A 23363-nucleotide genomic window follows, 5' to 3' on the forward strand; every position below is an offset into this window, starting at 1 on the left:
AGCACCCGGCCAAGCAGGACAAGGCTGCAGCCCGCCTGAGCTGGATTTATGGTCCACGGATTAGTGGGGATAAACCCTCCTTGGTCTTGGAGATCAACTAAATAAACAAGAGGAAATCATCATCTCAGAGTGCGCTCTGTAGGCTGAAGGACTGAGAATGAGCGGAATGATGCTGTTCTCATAATTACCTTCGTGGAGATGCTTTTTTAAATGCTCGGCAGTTTTGATGCTGATAATTGAGCTGGTTTTTTGGGGGTTTCCTTTGTGGCTCTTTATAGCCATGATCTATGTACCCACAATGCTAGGTTTTTGTTTGTTTTAAAAAAGGGGGGGCTTACAGTTAGAGTTCAGGGTGGGCTCAGTGTCTGCTTAACTCGCTGAAAGGCATCAAACTATAACTTCAAAAGGAAATTGTTTGTCCTAGTGACTTCTCCTGTGCAGCATCGAGAATTTTAAATCTTGACTTAAATGCTGCCCTGAGGTGACATATAAAGGAGCCGTCCTTGTCCCTTGGTAATAAGCAGTCCTTGACAGGAGAGGTTAGCAGGAAGGCGCCGCTGTCCTCAGGTGGGTGTCCAGTATGTGCCAAGCTCTCCAGGAGGCAAAATTCTCCCCCACAGCCCCCGCTGGCCAGGAGAAGATGGGAGAGAGGGGGAGAGGAGCCCTGCGCAGAAGCAGCTTCCATCACAGGTGGAAAGGTGAAGAGCACCAAAAAAGAGGAAGGTGGAGTTTTCTGGACATTCCACGGAGAGCACCCGACCCTGGAGAGGACCACGGGGAGCTGACAAGCAGGGCGCTCAGACACGGGAGGAGTCAACTGTGTTGAGGCGGCAGGAGGGAGAGGAGTTTCCGCAGCAGGACAGGCCTGCACAGGGTGCGGCAGCCAAACACCAGGAGGAGAGAATTCCATAGGGCAACGTGGGAAGCCACTGTTAAGACGTCATCAAGGCCAAGCGTTGAGCCCATGCATTCGTAGCACTCCCACAAACTGGAGGAGCCTGCCCATGGCGCCTGCTCAGAGCCCCACATGTCCCTGCAGCCGCGCAGGCTGCAAAACAAGGCGCGGAGGAAGTGAATCTGACCCTTGGCCCTGGGTGGTGGAGGAAGAAGCACAGCAAATGCAGCCTGTGTGAGGGGGGGTCCCCGGCCCCTGTGCCCTCTATGCGTTAGGGGTGTGAGGTGGGGCATCCTGGCCCGTCTCTTCCACGGGCTACCCCAGGACCCTCAGCAGCCCACCCCCAGAAGATTCCTGAGCGTGTCCGCGAGAACTTCTCTTCTCCCAGGCAGGCAGCCTTTCAGCTGCACCTACCACCTCCCTCTCCTCTCAGACTCCCTCATGTGGGCACCATGACACTGAAGACTGGCAGGGCCCCCTCCTTGACCTTGCTTACGGTGCACTGGGAGAATGTGAGTCTCCTCCTTCTGTTACTGTCCTCCGATGCTCAAAGCTAGCCGCCTTGGGGTGGCAGATTAATGCAGGAACCTGACAGAATGGGGAAAACTCAGTCTCATAACGTCTGTAATAGAAGAGCTTTCTTGGTTCTTGGCCCCAAATGCACCCTCCTTAAAGGCCAGTCCAGACCAGAGGGCAAAGGGGAAGCTGTGCCCTTCCATACCCTCTTTCAACCTCCCTCCCTGCCATACCACCAAAACAAAAACAAGTCCATCATCACCTTCAGCTAAACACAAAAGCACCTTGGACATTCACAAAGTAATAAGTGCTCAGAGAGGCCATGGCATCTTTAATCTGCTCTAGCCAAGGGTGGGATTTCCGCTCGAGCAACCAAGCACCTATACATACATGTAAAGAAATAAGACATACACATGGATAACTAAATGGGATAAGTCAGCCTGTGAAAGTACCAAAAGAATAATGCCCTTTGATGATAAATCAACCGTCTTCATGGAATGCCTGCGAGGGAACATGGGAGCTAAACAAGGGCTTAAGGCCAGAGTGGCAGAAGGATCCATTTACACTTGCACCTCCCCGACCAGAACGCACCTCACACATAATTGTACCTATTTACTTCTTTGATGGTAAGGTCTCATGTAGTTTTTGCTCAATATTGTACTCAGAGGTATTTCAGACATCCTGGTCAATAGTAGGTATATAGTCAATATTGGATGGATGGATGGATGGACGGATGGATGGATGGATGGATGGATGGATGGATGGATGGGTGGATGGATGGATGGGTGAATGGGTGGGTGAGTGGAGTAGATGGGTGAGTGGATGGGAGTGTAGGTAGATAGATGGGTGGGTGGATGGATGGGTGGGTGGATGGATGGATGGGTGAATGGGTGGGTGAGTGGAGTAGATGGGTGAGTGGATGGGAGTGTAGGTAGATAGATGGGTGGGTGGATGGATGGGTGGGTGGATGGATAGGTGGATGGTTAGATTGGTGGAAAGAGTGGGTGGATGGGTAGGTGGGTAGGTGGATGGATGGATGGGTGAATGGGTGGGTTGATAGGTGGGTTGGGTAGATAGTATGGTTGGGTGGATGAATAGGTGGATAGATGGGTGGGTGGGTGGATAGATAGATGAAAATATGGATGGATGGATAGACAGATGGGTGGATGGATGGGTAGGTGAGTGAGTGGCTGAATAGGTGGGTGGATGGGTGGATGAATAGGTGAGTGGATGGATGGATGGATGGATGGATGGATGGATGGATAGATAGGTGGTTAGGTGACTGGATGGATGGATATGTGGGTGGATGAGGTAGATGGATAGGTGGGTAGATAGGTGGGTGGGTATGTGGATGGATGGGTGGATAGGTGGGTGGATGGATAAGTGGATGATGCCTGTCTACATTTTGGGTTGGATGGAAGGATGGACATGAGAACTGCACGAGCAAATTTTGTTCATTGTAGGCATCAAGATAGATCCTTGCTCACTTTCCTTGATATTTTTCCAAAACTGCTTATCTATTACACATTCCTTGGGGAGTATAGATGTAACAAAGTAGACAAAATAGTAATCACTAAAGTTCCTTTTCATTGAGAGCACCATGTAATGAGAAATGGGAATAAGGTAGAAGGGACAGACAGAATAAAAGGCAGAAGATGGAGTGTCTACATGCCAAGTGATTACATGGGCAAGAATGATGGTAAACAAAGTTATGGACAGATTCAGTCTAGAATTGCTTGGGGACAGGGTGGCATAGGGGAAAGCCCCGGATTAGCGTCTAAGTATCTGGGTTCGAGTCTGCCACTTACTTGCTCTAATACAAAAGGCAACTCACTCAATCTCTTTGGTGCTTTAGTTGCTTCACCTATAAAAGGGCGACAATAATAATAATATTTAGTTAGTCTTCCTTGTGGATAAGACAGCATGAAGGTGGAAGCTCACTGTCAACTTGCAAGCACCTTCCAAAGGCTGATACTCATTATCAAACCTTTAGCCAACCTGTGGACACACAAATGTCACAAACAGCATCCACCTTACCCATTTCCAGATGAAGAGCTGAGACACAGGGCATCAGCTAAGTTACCTTGGGTTGATGCCAGGGAAAGCTGTGAAGGGCTGGCCATCTCCTGGCCCCTGACCATCAGACTGTGCCCCAATGCTGGCTGGAGCATCAGTGGAAGGAGGCAGCCAGCTAGGATCTTCAAAGAAAAAAAGGATTTCCCAGCTTTAGCAGACATAGGTAGCCTTATGAGGGTGCTTTATAAAGTGGAAATTTCACATACAAATACTGCTGCCTTTCGCTATTGTCCTTGGCACCTGCCTGTCTGGGATAGGAGATGTGAGGCTGTGCGCCACCTACTCCAGTGTTAATATCTTCAGCCTTTGAGCAGTGTTCATTGGATCTCAGGATTCTCAAAAATAGTTGGATTTTGACCTGAAAGGGACCTTGACAATTACCTAGTTCAACTGTGTCATTATGAAAACAAGAAAACAGTCCAAAAGAAGTGGCGTGATTTATTGAATATTCACAATCTGTTGCCCCTGGGAATTTCAAAGTAGACATTGCATTTAGCACTAAAGAAATAAAAATGAGGCATGAAATTCTAATTTATGGATTTTTTTGCATACACAGATGGGAGGGAAATGCGGGACTGCTGTTTATCAAACACTGCTGCCCATGGCAGCACAATAGTGTCTCCTGACTGACGAGAACTTTGGGGGAAGTTACACAAGAGTCAGGGCGATGTTCTGCCTTTGGTCTTCAGGCACAATTCTCTTCATTTTGCCACAAGGCCAGATGGCAGGATATGGCTGCAGAAAGATTAAAATGCACTTCTTACTCATGGACAAAGAAATCATGAGCATCTCAAAACCCTCTCCTTAGGCCCTTGTCTCCACCCCCATCATAAGCAACTGCAAAGACCATTTTTGTGTGTCTAACACACTTCCCTGAAGTGCCAGCAAAGCCCTGGGCCATCTCTCTCAGGCATAGCTTCTGACCTTGAGCTAAAGCCCATTGTAGATTGAAATACAATATTTGTAGATTCACTGCCCCCATGAGGCTTTTAAAAATAAAGCTCAGGGAGTAGCACAAAGACTGCTGAAGAGCAAAGGGAGGGTTTTGGGCTGTGCGTGGCCTCTGTGTTAGGTGGAGCCCATGACCAGCCAGGTGGAGCTGGATGTCACCAGCCACATATTAAACCAATGCTCCCTTGGATCGTTTCAGTAGATAGTGAGGAAATGGAGCAGCAAAAGGTTCCATGTGCAAAAATGGAGGGCTCAAATGTGACATCTGGAGGATTGATCCTCTCCAGTCTTTGCTTTTGCTTTGTGTTAAGAACAATATTGTCATCAATATCCTTGTAATTAACATTTTCAACATCAATATCAGCACTGGATTTACCTCTGCCCTACAAGAGAATAGAGTATGTTTCCTTAGGCCCACAAAAATAATAAGTTGAAAAATGTGTGAACTTAAAGAGAAGTTACATGGAATTGAAATCAAAGCACAATTAATTACTCCTGTAGTGTGTCACGCATTGTGCTAGATATTGGGTATACACGGGAATGTGCAAGCTGTACAGTCTTGAGCAAGTTCCTTGCCATCTCAGTAACTAAGGTATCTTGTGTGCAAGGTGTAGTCAATGGACGCAAATACTTACCTTGTATAGTTTTAAAGGACAAAATATGGTGAATATGAGGAATTTGGGTTCTCAACGATTAGAAGCGGCTAAGCTGCAGTCCTGCCCTTGAGAACATCACAAGCAGAGCCCCTATTCTCTGTGTCCTTGTGCAGCCTCCTTCCTGCGTACACTTTGAAGACAAGAGTTTTCACACAGGGCGTCTGAGGGCCACAGGCTATCTAGACCCCCTGAAGGACAGTCGACATCTGCACACAGCCCTGATGGAGGAACTGGCCAGCTCTGGTCTATGCCTGCCGCCTGCCATTTGACGCTGTGAAGAAGGAAAAATCCTCCACATGTATTTAGCCAGCTGAGCACTGGTACACAGGAAGCAGATGGAGCTTGCTAAAGCTGTACAGTGAGTGGCATGGCAGACCCCCAGTGGTCTACAGACCTGCCATCCTCATCTAGGTTAGTGGCCTGTTCATATGATGTAGCTGAACCTTGTTTCAATGTCCCCAGCACTGTAGATTCCAGTTAATTAGTCCGATGTAATTATACATCTTAGAACACCACACAGGCAACAGTTTCATATCCTCTTCCTTCATTGTCTGGACCAGAAAACATTACATTATATATATATGTGTGTGTGTGTGTGTGTGTATATACATATATACATATATATTACATTATATATAAATATATATATTATATATATAAGTGCTGGCCAGCAGCACTTAGGGTAACCAGAGCTGCTGGCCAAAGAACCTTGTCCACCATCAAGGAAGTTCGAAAAACAACACCTGTGATCTGGGGAACCCAGTCATTTATCTTGTTCTCCCTGACCAGAGGGATAAGAGATACACTCTTTAATATATTACATTATATTTATATATATATATATAAAACATTACATTATATATATAACATTACATTTTATATATATAAAACATTACTATGTAAATATATATATATAGTATATATATGTTTTCTGGTCCAGACAATGAAGGAAGAGGATATGAAACTCTTGCCTGTGTGGTGTTCTAAGATGTATAATTACATCGGACTAATTAACTGGAATCTACAGTTATTTTATATATATATATATATTTATATATATATATATATATATATATATACACACACATAAAGGATGAAAGGTTATTGCTAAACTATCTTAACAGGGCTCTTGCTAAAACTGGATTTTACAAGGAAGTGCACATATGGGTCTAGGAGAAGGTTCAGAGGCCTGACTTCAGTTTGGTCAAACAAAAAATCTTTGTCAAAATCTTGGTCACTTATTTATAAACAACTCAATTTAACATCAACCTGGGACACCTCCAAGGCACTGAGTGCTCCAAAGCCTGAATAGTCACAGTTGCTATCCCTGAGGCAAACTGCATAGAGCACAAAATAGTTACAGTACAGGTAAGTGTCCTAAGAGAAATACAAAAACAAAACTAGGAAAGACTTTATGCAGGAAGGGGCATTTCAGGAGCATTCTAGACAGGAAAAATGAGCCTGGCCATGGAGACGGGAAGCTCTTCACGCCCAGAAAGAAGAAGGGGCAGCACCTGCCAGGAGTGGGTGCAGCACACGCCTGCCTCATTCTCTGGGAACTGCCTGCCTGCTCATCGGAAGAACCTTCACTCCCCATGTTAGTGCTGAGTGTGGCGCTCCCCATCTCTGGAGCATGGGCTGCAGTGGGTCTACATATGGCTCTGCTGTAACCAGGAATCTGCAGAGCCATGAAGATGCACCCTCCACCATCTGGAAAGGGCAGCACAGGAGAGCGGGTGCTGAGAGAGGAGATGGCAGCCAACATACAGAAGGAGGAGAGACGCAGAGCAAACCATGACGACTGAGGTGCTGCGGGTCCCACCAGGGATATTCCAGGCCCCCCAGCACTGGCCAGCAGCACTTAGGGTAACCAGAGCTGCTGGCCAAAGAACCTTGTCCACCATCAAGGAAGTTCGAAAAACAACACCGTGATCTGGGCAACCCGGTCATTTATCTTGTTCTGCCTGACCAGAGGGATAAGAGATACACTCTTTAAGAGAGGTTCCAATCTAGACAAATTTATTTATTTTATAAAATATTTATTTCCAATCTAAATATAAATATTTAGATTCCAATCTAAATATAAATATAAAATATTTATTTCCAATCTAGACATTTATTTATTTTATAAAAATAATGTCCTTTTCTTCACTAGTACCCACCTCAGTGGGCTTATGCACTTCAGCTAGTGCTATCCTGATGTCTTCTGGTATAAATAGTCCCTTTTCAGTGACCCAGTCTCTTTCAAGCCAATTTCCTCTCCTTTCTCCTGCTCTCCTTCCCTCTACCCTCTGAGAGAGAGGGTCTGGGGAGACGGTGGCTTGGGAGGAGACTGGCAGGGGTCCTCTTACCCATGCAGTAGTGTCTGAATCCTGCTGACTCTGCAAAGAATGCCTGGTCTAACCACTTTCTGGATTCAGGACCCCTAAGGAGAACTTATCCATCCAGCCTGCTGACAAGTCTTGCCAGCGCCCACACCTGGGGTCCAAGCCCAAGTCATTCACCTCCAGCTATAAATAAATACCCTGGTTGCTGCAGATTCCAGACCTTTGTCAATCTCCCTGCCCCTCTGCGTCCCTCATCTCTACTCCCTGTGGGCCAAACCAGGTCTGTAAGAAGTTCACTGTGTTAAAGAAAAAAGTATTCAGTGATAACTTGTTAAGGCACAGTAAGGTAGACTTTATTCAGGACCATCACAATAGGTATAGGGACCACAGCTGTGGGATTTTGCAGTGGGGGAGAGAGATTGGGGTCAACTCCGAATGCATCATGAGCAAGTAGGAAGGTATAGCCAACGAGCAGGGGTGTCAGTGAATGGAAAATTACTAAGAGTAAACATCCAGGATAAGGTGGATTCTGGCTACATTGACCTAACAGAGTCCTTGCCCTTGCTGAAGACAGGCTAGGGTGATCATACATCCCCTGGAGGATGGTGGAGGATAGGGAACTGGATCAAATATCAAGAATTATTAGACATCAAGGACAGAAGGTTCTTAAACTCTCTTAACAGGGTTCTTGCTAAAATGCAATTTTACAAGGAAGTGCATGCATGGGCCAAGGAGAAGGTTCAGGAGCCTGACTAAAGGTTGGTCAAACAAAAAATCTTTGTCAACTGCCTTGGCTCACCCAACTCTGCACTCCTGCTTTTGGGGCCATGTGAGATCTTGGACCCTCCCTGGGGTCTGCAGTCTCCTTTGAGGTGTGCTGGGTAAACGTCCCATATGCCACAGTGATATAAAGTCTCTCCTTAACTCACTAACTTTGTAATGCAAACCCAATGCACGTTTAAGTGCTGCCTTGGGAGCAAGAGGAGCAGGAAAGAGGACCCTGTCAACCGACTGTCTTGAGTCTCTTTCATCTCCCTTCTTCTTTTCAGAATCCATGGGGTGACAGAGGACAGCCTTTCTTCTTCCTCTTTCTTGCATCATTTCCCTCCAGCCCCCAGAAGGCCCTAATTTAGGTTAAATTTATTCCTCAGTATTTTTATAGTGTTGTAAATGAAATTGTTTTCTCAATTTCTATTCCTGATAGTTTATTGTTATTGTATTAAAATGCTACTAATTTTTGTATGTTGATTTTTATCCCACAACTTTACTGAATTCTTTTATTGGTTCTAATAGTTTTCTGGTGAAGTCTTTAGGATTTTCTGTAGATAAGATTATGTCATCAGCAAACAGAGATCATTTAACTTCTTCCTTTCCAATTTGGGTCATTTTTGTTTCTTTCTCTTGCCTAATTGCTTTGGCTAGGACTTCCAGTTTGTAGAATAGAAATGGTGAGAGTAAGTGTGTTTGTCTTGTTCCTGATCTCAGAGGAAAATCTTCCAGCTTTTCACCATTGACTATCAGGGTAGCTGTAGGTTTGTTACATATCGTCTTTAATGTGTTGACATACATTCTTTATATATCTAATTTGCTGAGAGCTCTTATCATAAAAGGATAATGAACTTTGACAAATGCGTCTCTGCATCCACTGAGATGATCATATGATTTGCATTCTTAACTGTTTTAACTGGTGTATCACAGTTATTGATTTGCATATGTTGAATCATCTTTGCATCCCAGATATAGAGCCCACTTAATAATGGTGAATGACCCTGCTAATGTGCTGCTAAATTCAGTTTGCTAGTATTTTGTTGAGAATTTCTGCATCTAAGTTCATCAGGGATACTGGCCCGTAATGTTTGTTTCTTGCAGTGAGTTTGTCTGGCTTTGATATCAGTCTAATGTTGGCCTTGTACATGAGTTTGGAAGTGTTCCCTTCTCTTCAGTTTTTTGAAAGAATTTGAGGATTAGCATTAATTGCCCTTAAGGTCTTGGTAGAATTCACTAGTCCAGCCATCAGGCTCTGGGCTTTTCTATCTTGGGAGATTTTTTTATTCCCAATTCAATCTTCTTACTAATTATAGGTCTGTTTAAATTTTCTATTTCCTCTTGATCCAGTCCTGGGAGGTTGTATGTTTCTAGGAATTTATTCTTTTATTTGATATTATCCAATTTTTTGTGTATAATTGTTTACAGTAGTCTCATATGATCCTTCATATTTCTCTGGTGTTAGTTGTAATGTCTCTCATTTCTGATTTTATTTATTTGAATCTACTCTTTTTTTCTTAGTCTAGTTAAAGATTTGTCAATTTTATCTTTTGTCTGGGTGTGTTGGCTCATGCTTGTAATCTCAGCAGTTTGGGAGGCTGAGGCACACAGATCCCTGGAGCTCAGGAGTTTAAGACCAGCCTGGGCAACAAAACCCCATCTCTACAAAAAAAAAAAAAAAGTAATTGGGCATGATGGTATGCACCTGTAGTTCCAGCTACATGGGAGGCTGAAGTGGAAGGATTGCTTAAGCTTGGGAGGTTGAGGCTGCAGTGAGCCAAGATTGCACCACTGCACTCCAGCCTGGGCAACAAAGCAAGACCCTGTCTCAAAAAAACAACTTTTAGTTACATTAATCTTTTTATTATTTTTCTAGCTTCTGTTTCTTTTATTTCTGCTCTGATCTCCATTTCCTTCCTTCTGCTAACTTTGGACTTAGTTTGTTCTTTTTCTAGTTCCTTGAGGTATAAAGTTAGGTTGTTTATTTGAGATCCTTCCTTTTTCTTAACATAGGTATGTATCACTATCAACTTTCCTCTTAGCACTGCTTTTTCTGCATCACATAAGTTTTGGTATGTTGTGTTTCCATTTCCATTTGTCTCAAGTTCTTTTTTATTTCTTCTTTGGCTCATTGTTGTTCATGAGCATGTTGTTTAATTTTCACATATTTGTGAATTTTCCAATTTTCTTCATTGATACGGTATGGCTGTGTCCCCATGCAAATCTCATCTTGAATTGTGTCTCCCAGAATTCCCATGTGTTGTGGGAGGGACCCAGAGGAAGGTAGTTGAATCATGGGGGCAGGTCTTTCCCATGCTATTCTCATGATAGTGAATAAGTCTCACGAGATCTGATGTGATTTATCAAGGGTTTCCGCTTTTGCTTCTTCCTCATTTTCTCTTGCTATCGCCATGTAAGAAGTGCCTTTTGCCTCCCGCCATGATTCTGAGGCCTCCCCAGCCATGTGGAATGAAAACAGACTACTACATTCATGTTACTGATTTCTAGTTTTATATTATGTGGTTGGAAAAGACACTTGATATGACTTTAATCCTCTTAAATTTATTAAGACTTGTTTTGTGGCCTAACATATGATCTATCCTGGATAATGTTCCATGTACACTAGGAAAGAATTTGTTCTGATGCTGTTGGATGGAATGTTCTATATAGGTCTTTTAGGCCCATTTGGCTGATAGTGTTATTCAGGTCTACTGTTTCCTTAAACAGTAGTAAACAAAATTATCTGTCTGAATGATCTATTCATTGTTGAAAGTGGGGTTTTGAAGTCTCCTACTATTATTGTATTGCTATCTATTTCTCCCTTCAGTACTGTCAATATTTGCTTTTTATTTAGGTGCTCTAAAGTTGGGTGCATATGTATTTGCAATGGTTATATCCTCTTGATTAATTTATCCCTTTATCATTACATAGTGACTTTCATTGTCTCTTGTGACAGACTTTGACTGAAAGTCTAGTTTATCTAATATAAATAAAGCCACTCTTGCTCTCTTTTTATTACCAATTGCATGGGATATCTTTTTCCATGTCTTCAATTCAGCCTATGTGTGTCCTTAAAAACTAAAGAGAGTCTCTTGTAAGCAGCATATTTTTGGATCCTTTTTAAAAATCTGATCAGCCACTCTGTCTTTTGATTGGAGAATTTAATGTCTTTACATTTCAAGTGATCAGTGATCATAAGTAAGTACTCATTATTGCCATTTTGTTAATTTTTTTACTGTTTTGTAATTCCTTGGTTTCTTTCTCTCTTGCTATTTTGTCATTTTAAAATTTTTTGACACAATAATTGTACATATTTATGGGATACAATGTGATGTGATTTGTTGATTTTTTTGTAGTGGTATGCTTTGATTCCTTTATTTTTTCTGTCTCTACTAGGGTTTTTTTTTCTTTGTAGTTATCATGATGATTACACAAAACATCTTAGAATTTTCATAGGCTTTTTAAGCTGACAACAACTTAACTACAATCACATAGAAAGTCTCTGTATTTTTACTTACACACACACAATTTATGCTATTGATATCACACTTTATACCTTTGTAATTGAGTATCCATTAATAATTATAGCTATAGTTGTTTTTAATATTTGTGTCTTTTAACTTTTATAATAGAGTTATAAGTGATTTATGCCCTACACTACAGTATTGGAGAATTCTAAATCTGACTACATATTAGTTTTAACCAGTAAGTTTTATGCTTTCATATGTTTTCATGTTGTTAGCATACACTTTCATTTCAATTTGAAGAACTCTCTTTAGCATTTCCTGTAAGGAAGGTCTAGTGGTAATGAACTTCTTCATCTTTTATTTGTCTGGGAAAGTCTTTATCTCCCCTTTATTTCAGAAGGACAGTTTTGCTGGTTGTAGTATTCTTTATTGGCAGGACTTTTTTTTCTCTCAGTGCTTTGAATATATCATTCTCCTCTGTCCTATGCTGCAAGGTGTCTGCTGAGAAATTCACGGTTAAACTTATGAAAGTTCCCTTGTATGCAATGAGTCCATTTTCTTTTGCTGTTTTCTAAATTATTTCTTTGTGACTTTTGAGAATTTGTTTAGTGTCTTAGTGAAGTTCTCTTTATGTTTAATATATTTTGGGTTTTTGGAATTTCGTGGATCTGGATGTTCATTTCCTTGTCTAGTTTTGGGAAGTTTTCTGTCATTATTTCTTTAAATAAACTTTCTTCCCCATTCTCTTTCTCTGCTCTTTCTGGGACTCTCATAATGTATATATTGGTTCACCTCATGGTGTCACACAAGTCCCCTAGGCTTTCTGCACCCTTTTTCCTTTTTCTCCTTTTTGTTCCTCTGACTGGATAGACTAGTGACCTAGTCTATCAAGCTTGTTGACCTGTCTTCAAGCTTGTTGATTCTTTCTTCTTCTTGATTGAGACTGCTGTTAAACATCTCTATCAAATTTTTCAGTTCAGTCATTGTGTTCTTCAGCTGCAGACTTTCTGTTTTCTTCTTTTTATTATTTGTATATCTTTGTTGAACTTCTCATTTTGTTCATGTACTGCTGTTGTGATTTTGTTTAGTTGTCTATCTTGTTCTCATGTAACTCACTGAGCTTCTTTAAGATGATAATTTTAACCTGTCAGGTAGTTAATAGATCTCAATATGTTTAGGGTTAGTTTCTGGTGCTTTATTTTGTCCTTTTGGTGATGTCATGTTTCCATGATTATTTATGATTCTTGTGGCCATGCATTGGTGTCTATGCACTTGAAGAATACACACGTTTTTGGTCTTTACAAATGGGCCTCAACAGTGAAAGCTCTGCATCAGTTACCCTGCCCAGAGAGTCTAAGCAGGCTGGCTGGTAGGGTGTGCAGATGGGCTGGCCTGGTGCCAAGGTCAGGGGGTGAGCAGCCCTGGTGCCCGTGTCCACATGGGCTGGCCTAGAGCCTAGGGAGATGGGAGCTGGCATGATGCTGGGGTGGGCCTGAAGCCTAGGTTCACAGGGGCCAACCTGAAGCCTGAGTCTATGGGGGTCAACCTGGAGCCTGGGACACAGGGGCCAGAGGGCATTGGGGTAGGCTTGAAATCTGACTCTACAGAGGCTTGCCTGAAGGCTGAGTCCTTGGGAGATACCCTGGTGCTGGGACAGGCCTAGAAGCTAGGTTCATGGGTGACAGCCTGGAACATGGGGCTGTGGGAACTGGCCTGGGATCAGGGTTCACTGGGATAAGCCTGGTGCTGGGGTCCACAACAAAGTCAGGTGTTCACCTCACTCTCCTTCTCCCATGTAGAGGGTCTCTTTCTGTGTGCTGCATAAGCTTAGGGGAAAGGTGACACAAGTAATGTGAAATGGTCCCTCCTACCCTCTTCAATATGTGTTTTATTTGCTTTACACAAGTGCAGTAATATCACACCTAGATTCCTTAACTCTTCTGAAGGTAAGTTTATGTGTTGATTGTGGCTCAAACTTACTTTTCTGCAAGGAGACAAGCATTGGAGAATCCCATTGTACCATCTTGCTGACATCACTTTCCAAATTCTGAAGCTTCATTTCTTTGCAATGTTTTTGTACCAATCTGTCACTGTGTGCCTGAGTGACTCACAGAGCACCTGTAAGGTGCCATGCATGCCCTGGGAAGACCAAGATACATAACAGGATAATGTTCTGGCTTCAAAGAACTCAATTTCCTGAGAGGGAAGCTGGGAGGGTTTCTGGAAAGCAGGCTTTAATGTTGGGGTAGAAGAGATATAGCCAAGGGCACTATGACGTGCATGTGAGTGTGTGTGCATGCATGTGTGTATGTGTGTGTGCATGTGAGTTTACGTGTGCATTCATGTGTGTGTGTGTGCATGTGTGTGTGCGTGCATGTGTGTATGTGCGTGCACATGCACATATGTGTGTGTCTTTGTTTGGGAAGAGATGGGCCAAGGAGGAAGATAGATAAGGAAAGTAGTTAAGAACTGGACAACTAGAGGTACTGGGGTAGGTTATACCCATGCTGAGTTTTTTCCTGGGACCAGAAAAATAGAAGTTGCTCCCAGATTTTCTTCTGTATTCAATCCTTCATTCATTAAATCAGCAACAATTTCTGAGCCATGTGTGCCCACTAACGTGTTAGAGCCATGGATATCCTTGAAGACAGGATCAGAGAAAGAGAGTTTGGATCTGTACTGTTCATGTGGACATCCCATCTCTGGATAAGGATTACCTGAACAAGTACCTTCTATTGACAGCCCAATACTGCCCTCATCCTCAGATTATAAATTCCCTTTAATTTCTTTTTAGCCCAGAGTTCAAGGCCATGTGGCCGCCACAAAACATTTTTTAATTCTGCTCTTTAAAATTTTATCTTGGAAGTATTGGAAGTAAACTCCTAAGCTGTACAAACTTCCTGCAGTGCTGGGCCCCAGGCTGATGAAGCCCCTGCATTGACAAAATCACCAGTTGTGGTTTCAAACCACATTTATACAAACCATCATTTTCCCATCTCCAGTTTCTAGGTTCTGTTCTCATACACATGCCAGGCTTATAAAGTTGTGTAAAGCTCAGGAAGTAAATTCCTCTGTAAGAAAGTGATTTATAATATTAGAGTCACAGGCCTAAACATGGTCAGAATAAATCTGGTTCAATTTTTCGCTCGTTTTTTCATCATTTATCTCTTCCATATTCCCTCTCCCTGCTTTATCCAATCCACCCCAACACACACATGCATGCACACATGGACACACACACGCTGTGCATGCATGCATGAGGCCAGCAGCCCACTTTGCTTTGTTTTCATGTCGCAGGGAGGTGGTAGGATGTCCCTCTGAGCCTGCATTCCCATTTCTGTGGTCCCACTCCCTGGCTGGCCAGGCACAGGGCTATGACCCAGCTGGAAAGTCTTGCTTGACAAGTCAGCATGGAGTGTGACTCCATGGCAAGAGTCTCTAAATGGACAGGATCCATGCATTGGCAGCTTCACCAATGATATCAGCCACATGACATCAGCAGACCCTTTCTGGAAGTCTCTGATTGTCCCATTGGTGTTGTGCATAATCAAGAAAGGCAGCTAATAAGCACGTAGTGGGTGTTGCTTTCATGTGACAGAAGCAGGGCTGGGTATCCCCTATGCAACTGCCAATACCCAAAGCCCTTTACATGGTCAAGTGGGACCTGGTTGTGCACCCTAGGAGGTTATTTCTGTGCCTTTAAAATGAGTAAGCAGAGATCGCGCCACTGCACTCCAGCCTGGGCGACAGAGCCAGACTCCGTCTCAAAAAAAAAAAAAAAAAAAAAAAATGAGTAAGCAATGGGTCAATGTGAATAACAGTTATCTGTTCTTAGATTTCCTCCTTCCATGCAATTCTGCCTACCTGTCTTTTAAAAGATGAAAGAAAGGTAAATGGTTATTCTTAAGGTGACTTTCCTCCTGTCCTTTTCCTTTGCTGTAGCCTTTACAAAGCATTTGCATGGCTTTCAGAGATGCCCCTAAATTAGATGACCCAGTCTTTGCCAGGGCAACCAAGCACTGGCCCTTTGTTTCTCTGGCAAGATGCTGAAGAAGGCTTTGTCCTCAGGGTTGAAATGGCCTACGTTCTGGACCCAAACCAGAAGCTTGCAATGACTGGGTTTTCAGTTCTATCTGTTTGTTAGATGTCTTGGAGGCTGCTAGGATTCTCTGCACAGTGCTGGCCTGGAAGGAGGTACTGGCACACCACTCACCCAAAATGCCTGTCAGCTCAGATGACTTCCTGTCTCTGGCTTCAGATGGCAAAGTCAAAGAAGTGAAATGTATCAAATTCTGGGCTACATGCTCATTCTCAATTTTTTGATGCTCAACAAATGTTATGAATAGTTAATCATTTGCTCCTAGCAAGTAAAGCCCTCCTCAGGAATGAACTGGCCATGTTGAAGAGGCACTGACTCTTTCAGACTCCTAGTGAACGAGATTCCTTGGCAGTCAGGCCTCGTGCCATGCAGTCAGGCTCACTGAAAGATATCAAGGGTGTGTTGAGAGTCAAACTGGGGAGTATCTGAGGTGCAGACAGAGTTGAAATCCCACTGAGCTGATTCAAGCGGCTCTCAGTATTCACCCGGGAGACTGACCTTAATAAATTTCACTTAAACGTATTGAAAAGAAGGAAAATGCGTCCATCTGAAAATGATAAAATCTCATGGTTGGACAAGACTACAGTCACGTGTTTCAAGCTTCTTTCTGATGTGTACACACAGGGTGGTTATGCAGCATCCCCTTCCCGGGGCGCTCACTGCTTCTCCCTTGCAGAGCTGGGACCATTCATGTGCACAGCAATCCAGTGCCCCTTTCTTGTATCTGTAGCCTTTCAACTCTCTTAACCAAGACATCCATGCCCTCCCCGCTTCCCTTGTGCCTCGGGCATGGTCCCGGGTGCCCACAGGGTCCCACTGTTCTCCTGTCAGAACCCCACATCTGCTCATGCTCCCTTTAAATAGAGGTGCCCCTCACAGAGCCCAGCCAAGCTCCACGGGTGGTCCCACAGAGCCAGAGCAAGACGATCGCTCACTCCCTCTAAACACTGCACTTTTATTAACGCGGCCACAGCTCGTATTCTTGGCAGCCACAACACACCAGTGCTGAATATTAACTTTATTCTCAACCAAACTTTAACCCGTTTTACTCCTGCTCCCGCGAAATCTCAGGGCCACACCTCAGACGTCTGCAATTTGTTTTCTGAACCCAAGAGCTGGGCCTTTTGTTTGCCAGGTATTTTAATTTAAAAGTAGACAGCTGAGCCACAAATCAAACTGAGGCACACTCACCCACATCCTTGTAAAGTTGCCCCAGAACCAACAACAACAAAAAAATCCAACAGGAGAACAAGAACTGTCAAGTTGAAATGCAGCCCAGACCACATTTCATTTAGACAAGCACTGCCCTATTAATTTTAGTCAATTATTAATTCCAGCCCTTCGGTATCTGGGCAGCCTGGAAGAACAAAGGCATCTGTTGAAGCGACTGCTTGGGTGACAATGATAACGGGACCATTCTTTTTTCCAGCTCTGTGGAGCACAATGCGGGGGCGGGATACGTGTAGGAGCCACGGCACACACGGTAGGGGCTCACAGATAGAGGCCAAGTACATCTGTGATCTCTTCACACCACCCAATGCATCTTAGTAAGCTCCGTGCCAGTGAGGGCACCCCCCACCCCCACCACGGATTCCACCAGCCAAGAGTGTCCACGCCGGCACTGGCTTCTCTCGCTGCAAGAAGTACTGAGCTTCCTTCTTTTCCCTCTTGATTTTGAGAGTCTCTACACCACCATGGTAGGAAGTGAGAAGGAAACGGGGGAAGGCACGTGAGGAAAATAGGCGCAAATAGAAGGCCTGCACTTCTTTTAAGCTATAGACAGGACTGTGACCATTCAGACGTTTTGTAGGAAGGCACACTTCTGAAAGAGCCCATGCCCACGGACCTCCTGGCTTGGGAGAGGGAATCAACTCTCCCCTTCCAACGTGCACTGGCGGACGTGGGCTGCCCCAGGACATCCAAGACACTGGCCAGGAATCAGACACCCTGAGCACAGTAAGAAAAATAGGAAGCTTGGGACCATGAGCCATCCACAGCTTTCACTAAGGCGAACCAAGCTGCAGCCTTCCCCGAGCACTGGCAACCCTGGTTCCCGTTCCCCATTGGGTGAACCTGAGTTTGTGCCTGCTCACTGGGGCTTACGAATTGATCACCAAAGACTGTTCTTCCCAATCATCTTCACTTCTCTTCCTCTGTTCAAACACCATTCTAAATTGCCAGCCCACAGGTCCTCCTTTGGCCTCCCTTCTTTTGCATGGCTTTTGGTTACAAGAAAAACCGAGCATGGTTAGAAGTGTGGTTTGAGCTTTTTTCCCAAACATTTCCACGACTTTGCTGTTGTTGTGACTCTGATGTGGGAGCTCTGCTGGCCAGAGACACCCCCTCCACTTACACACAGAGCTGGCAGATGGAAACAGTATCAGCACATCTCCATTACACAACAGGCTTTCACAGGGCGGTGGTTCACGTTTTACTGCAGTTTCCTTTGGAAATGCTCAAAGCAACTACATCTGTTTCCTTTCATTGGGACTTTTATGTTTTTCCAGCCAAAAAAGGAGAGGATAAAGTTCATTAAGTCAGGATAGTAATAATGACGATGTCCACATAAATTTTGTTGTGTTTGGTGCTTTTAAATATTGAAGTATTCACCACCCTCTTCCCCTCCCTCTTTCTTAGTTAGGGAGTGAAGGTGATGAGAAAACTGCTAAGCCTCAGGGTGACACCTCAGAGGTCCTGCCAGCTGTAAAGAACTCACCACGGACTTTCCAAGAGGATGGTGACATCCCCAGCCTACCACTGGGAGCTGCCGAAAACTCAGCTCAAAAACCCCAGCGACTAGGGTGGTCGTTGTGCATGTGGCTAGCCAAGTCACACACAGGAGACTTAGATGGCCCCACATTTTATTTTTTGAGGAATGTAAAAACCTGCCACAGATGAGCAGGACAGGAGACGGGAGTAGAAGGAGGTAGGGTCCAGGACATGAAGATTCACCTAAGTTGAGAAGTTCAGACTTCACCCCAAATACATAGAATCTATTGGAAATCTTGATCGGGAGTGACTTATATGTGCATTTTGAAAAGATCGCTCCGCTTTAGTCTGGATAATGGATTGAAAAAATAGTAATTTTAAGACAGAAAGACCTAGGAGCAGGTGCGGCAACTGGACGAGAACTGGCAGTGGCCTGGATGTGGGGATCTCAGTGGGGAAGGGACACGGGGACAGAGAGGATGCATTTGGGAGAATTCACAGGACTTCATGATTCATTGCATGGTGTCAAAATGCGCGGTAAGAAAGCTGGGGAAGTCAAGGGAGACCCTCCGAGTTCTGGATAGGGCCACTGGGTAGAGAATGGTCCCGTTCACGTGAGACAGAAACAGAAAGGAGCATAGGTGTGAGAAGCTGGAGCCCCACTGTGGACCTGCTGAGTCTGAGGCATCCACGCACATACAGGGGGAGCCGTAGGTGTGCGGCGCTCAGGGAGACAACCAGCAGGACACTTAGACCTGAGTTGTCAGAGGACACAGCGGGGCTCCAAGCCCTGGGAAGAGATCCCGCCAATCGCAGGGCAAGGAGGCTGAGAAGGGAAGAGAAGCCAGGACCAAAGAAGCTCAGGCAGAGCCGAAGAAGGCTGGCAAAGGTGATGCAGGGGCACCTCCAGTGGGAGGAGAAACCAGAAAAGGCTTCACAGCAGCATCGAGGCTGAGAAAATGTTTCCAGAACAAGGAGGTCAGCAGCGTCACGTGCCGCTAGGAGTCATTGGTCCCAGAGCCACAAGGAGGTCCTCAGTGGCCTTGCTGAGAGCTGTGTTGGGGGTGACAGAATCTGTGAATAAGGGAGAGGAGAGGAGGGGACAAACCGCCACGTGGTGGCCATAGAGGAGAGGTGATGTGGAAACGTAGGTCAAGGGAATTCTCGTTTTGAACCTATGAAAGACACCTGAGAACGTTTGAATGCAGATGGGAAGGAGCGCATAGAAAGAGTGGAGAGACATAGGCAGAGAAGAAATGGTCTCAGAGCAGTCTCTGCGGAGGCAAGAGGAGAGCGGCCGGGAGTGCCAGGAACCTGGGATTAGGAGGAGGCTGGGGAGGAAGGAAGGCAGGCTAGACACGGGAATGCTGGCCCTGAAAGTTCCGAGTTCCGCCCAGTAGGTTCTGCTTTCCCTGTGTGTGTGAGAAGGGAGCAGGGAGAACCAAAGATCTGAGAAGAGTCTAGAAATATCTACATCACTCAAAGGAGGGCATTCCTTCCAGTGAAGGAGCTGTCCTCCCATCCTCTGGGAAGCCAGGCACTAGGCGGCGAGGAAGGTAAGACACTATCCAGGGGGCAGACGGGCACTCAGGGAGTGCAACTGGGAGGCCGCCCCAGTCTGGGCGCTGGTTAAGCTCACGTACAAACTTGATAGATTTCATTATTTGAATCATTTATTCTGCAGTTCTGTGTATTTGTGGAGCTCCTTCCACGAAGCATGCCTGTTCAGGGCAGCCCTGGACAGACAATGGCTGGGTGGGGAAGGCAGCGCCCCCAGGCTGACCCCCACCAACACCACCCCAAACACTCCCCAGCCATCAGCCTCAGCTTACCCTTCAGCACCTCCAGGGTCCATCCTGCAGGAAGGCACTCAGGAGCTCTTGCTTTTTTAAAGTGCTTATTGGGGCTTTGGACATATATTTCTCCCAACCCATGAGCCTGATGGTATTCCGTATTTGAAGAAACTGAGTGACAACAGGCTGATTGGCTACATGACTTCCTAGGATCTCAGGATGTTTGAGGGATGCACAGCTTACGAACTGAGCAGACATAAAATGAGACTGGTAAAATGAGACTGGTCTGACCGTGCCCTTCTCACCCACCTTCCCTGGAGATGAATGAGCACTTCAGGAACGCCCACGTGCCACCTCTGAGGAAGAATGAATAAACTTCTGTTCAGATAGGCCGAGTGTCCCTGCAGGGCAGGCCCTCCACGGTGGTGAGGACTCCCCCACGCATTACCCTAGAACCAATTCCATTTTGAAGAAAAAGAGGCCGCCCTGAGGTGAAATTAAACAGCTGACTGAAAGGAGTCCTGAAATGGACAATATAAAAGGAAACACAACCACCCCAGACAGGCAGGAGCGGCTGCAGGAACTTAGGGTGCCAGACACAGTTGGCTTATTGGCAGCTTGGCTCAAAACATCACCATGAAAAGATCTATAATGGCCAATGTCTCATCTCATGCTTGTGTCTGTAAGCAAATTACATAACCTCCCTGTGCCTCAGCTTCCCCATTTGTAAAATTTGGATAAAACAGAATACCTACCCCATAGGGTTGTCATGCAGATTCAATGGGTTAATATCTATAGGAAGTGTTTAGAATCGTGCCTGGCACTTAGTAAATGCTAAATAAATATTATTTCCTGCAAGTTCTCCTTTAAACTGTGCAGACAGCTCGGGACCCTCCAACACCTCTGATGGAAAAGCTGAGGTAACAGGCGTGCCCTGGACACTTGGGAAGAGACTGCTGAAAACTCTTCCAGTGTAGAAAGGCAACTTTCTAAACCAAATTGGGGAAGCTTGTTCTAAAGACAATACAGGAAACCTAAATTCTGGGCTCCCTGCCAAGCCCACAGTGCTCGGCCTCCCCAGGGAGGAGCCCCAGCCGCCCCCTTTGCCCCTGGAGTTCAGGTGGGTTCTGCCTCACTCTTTCCAGAGGACAAACTGAAGCTCTCCCCTCGCTCCCCTCAGACCCACCTCACAACAGCACCAGCTTTAAGAGGCCTGTAAACTATTTCAGGGTATTACAAAATCACAAACTCCCATGTAAAAGGCATGCTTCAGGCTGGGCATGTGGCTCATGCCTGTAACCCCAGTACTTTGGGAGGCCAAGATGTGAAAATCACTTGAGCCTAAGAGTTCAAAACCAGCCTGAGCAAGATAGAGAGAACTTGTCCCTATGAAAAAATAAAAAATTAGCTGGGTGTGGTGGCATGTGCCTGTGGTCCCAGCTACTCAGGAGGCTGAGGCAACAGGATTACTTGAGCCCAGGAGTTCAAGGCTGCAGTGAGCTATGAAAATGCCATTGCACTCTAGCCTGGGTGACAGAGCAAGACCCTGTCTCCAAAAATAAATAAATATAATAATAAATAATAATAATAATAAAAGGCATGTTTTGGACCTGGGAACCAGTGGCTCACAACTGTAATCCAAGCAACTTGGGATGCCACTGCGTCCCAGCCCAGCTGACAGAGTGAGACCGCGACTCAAAAGTAAAAAAGGCATGTTTCAGGAGAAAAGGAAGCTGCCTGCAGATTGGTTTTCAGGGACAATTCCCCTTCCAGTCCTCGTCCCTTCAATCTCTGACTGCAATTTGCTTCCCAAACTCCCTGGGAGGACGGGGCATGGGTTGGGTTTCATGACTTTTCCTCCCAGGGTCAGCGGGAACAATATTGTGATTGATCTTGTGAACCCTGGGACAGAGATAAACGCATGCCGTGTGTCCCCACTCTCTGCTCACGTGGTTTAGAAGCCTGTGCATCTGACCCAGAGTGTCAGGCTTAGGCACAGCAGCAAGAGAGCCACACATGAATCCATTTTATATGATTGCATATATCTGGGGTTAGAGCAGACACAGGCAAAGAAGACTTTCATCGGATTAAATAAGCAGCCAGGATTTGAGGCAGGAATAAAGAAAGTGTTGATAGAAGGATGAAGGACTTCCCCGCAATGTGAAAGTCGAGCTGGGAGATGAGGATAAGCACATTTTCTGATCGCCTCCTATCTGCTTGTGCAATCGCAAAACTGTTTTACATGAATTTACTTCCTGCTAATTAAAAGGACAAGAGTTCATAAGAAAGAATTTCTTCAAAGTCTTGATGAGCCTTTGACTATTTTCAATAACTTACATGTGGAAAAAAACATATCTAGGTCTGTGTGGGGGAGGAGAAGGAGGAAGCTATTACTGATCTTGGCTGAGCGGGCTCAGAAACTGCACCCATCAAAGCGACCCCGTTGCTGGGAGATGGAGCCTGCTGATGTCTCCCTCACCCCCCTGCACCGAGGCCCCTGGGCCGAGAGGCAGGGTGTGAAGGTGTGAGGCAGACTGGCATGGGAGGAGGGCCAAGTCCCCCTGGCACACAGGATGGCTCCAGGCAACTTGGCAATTCACGCCACACTCTTCAGCTCTGTGAGGTCAACCCTAGCGAAGCAGCACTTGGTTAGAACCATGGGGTCAGAACAAAAGGCCTGTGTTTGCCTTCTCTGGTTTTGTTTGCTCAGAAAGCCTGGGTGGAACCTGTGGATTTCTCTCTCCATGCTCCCGCCCAAGGCTCCTGCGCATTTAATGCCCTGCGGGTTCACAAACAGCTGGTACCTTCTTTGTAAAGATGAGGAGCTGAAGATGAAATCCAGGCTAGTGTTTTCTTCCCTGTGTTTAGGAAACTGTGTGTAAAAAGTCGCAGAAATAACTCTTGCTTAGGACAAAAGCAAGTTTGAATGTAATTAACTGGGTCCAGATAATGATGGTGTCAACAATCCGGAAAATTTTAGACCAAAAAAGGAAATGCTCCCACATTGGAGCTCTTTTTATACAAAATACACAATGCAAAGACAGTGCTGGCTCCGTGTGGGAAGAGGGGGTTTGTGTCTCACTCACAGGTGTGCTGGTCAGTGACCAGG

The sequence above is a fragment of the Pongo abelii genome, chromosome 17 (genome assembly GCF_028885655.2).
Source record: "Pongo abelii isolate AG06213 chromosome 17, NHGRI_mPonAbe1-v2.0_pri, whole genome shotgun sequence".
Lineage (NCBI taxonomy): Eukaryota > Metazoa > Chordata > Mammalia > Primates > Hominidae > Pongo > Pongo abelii.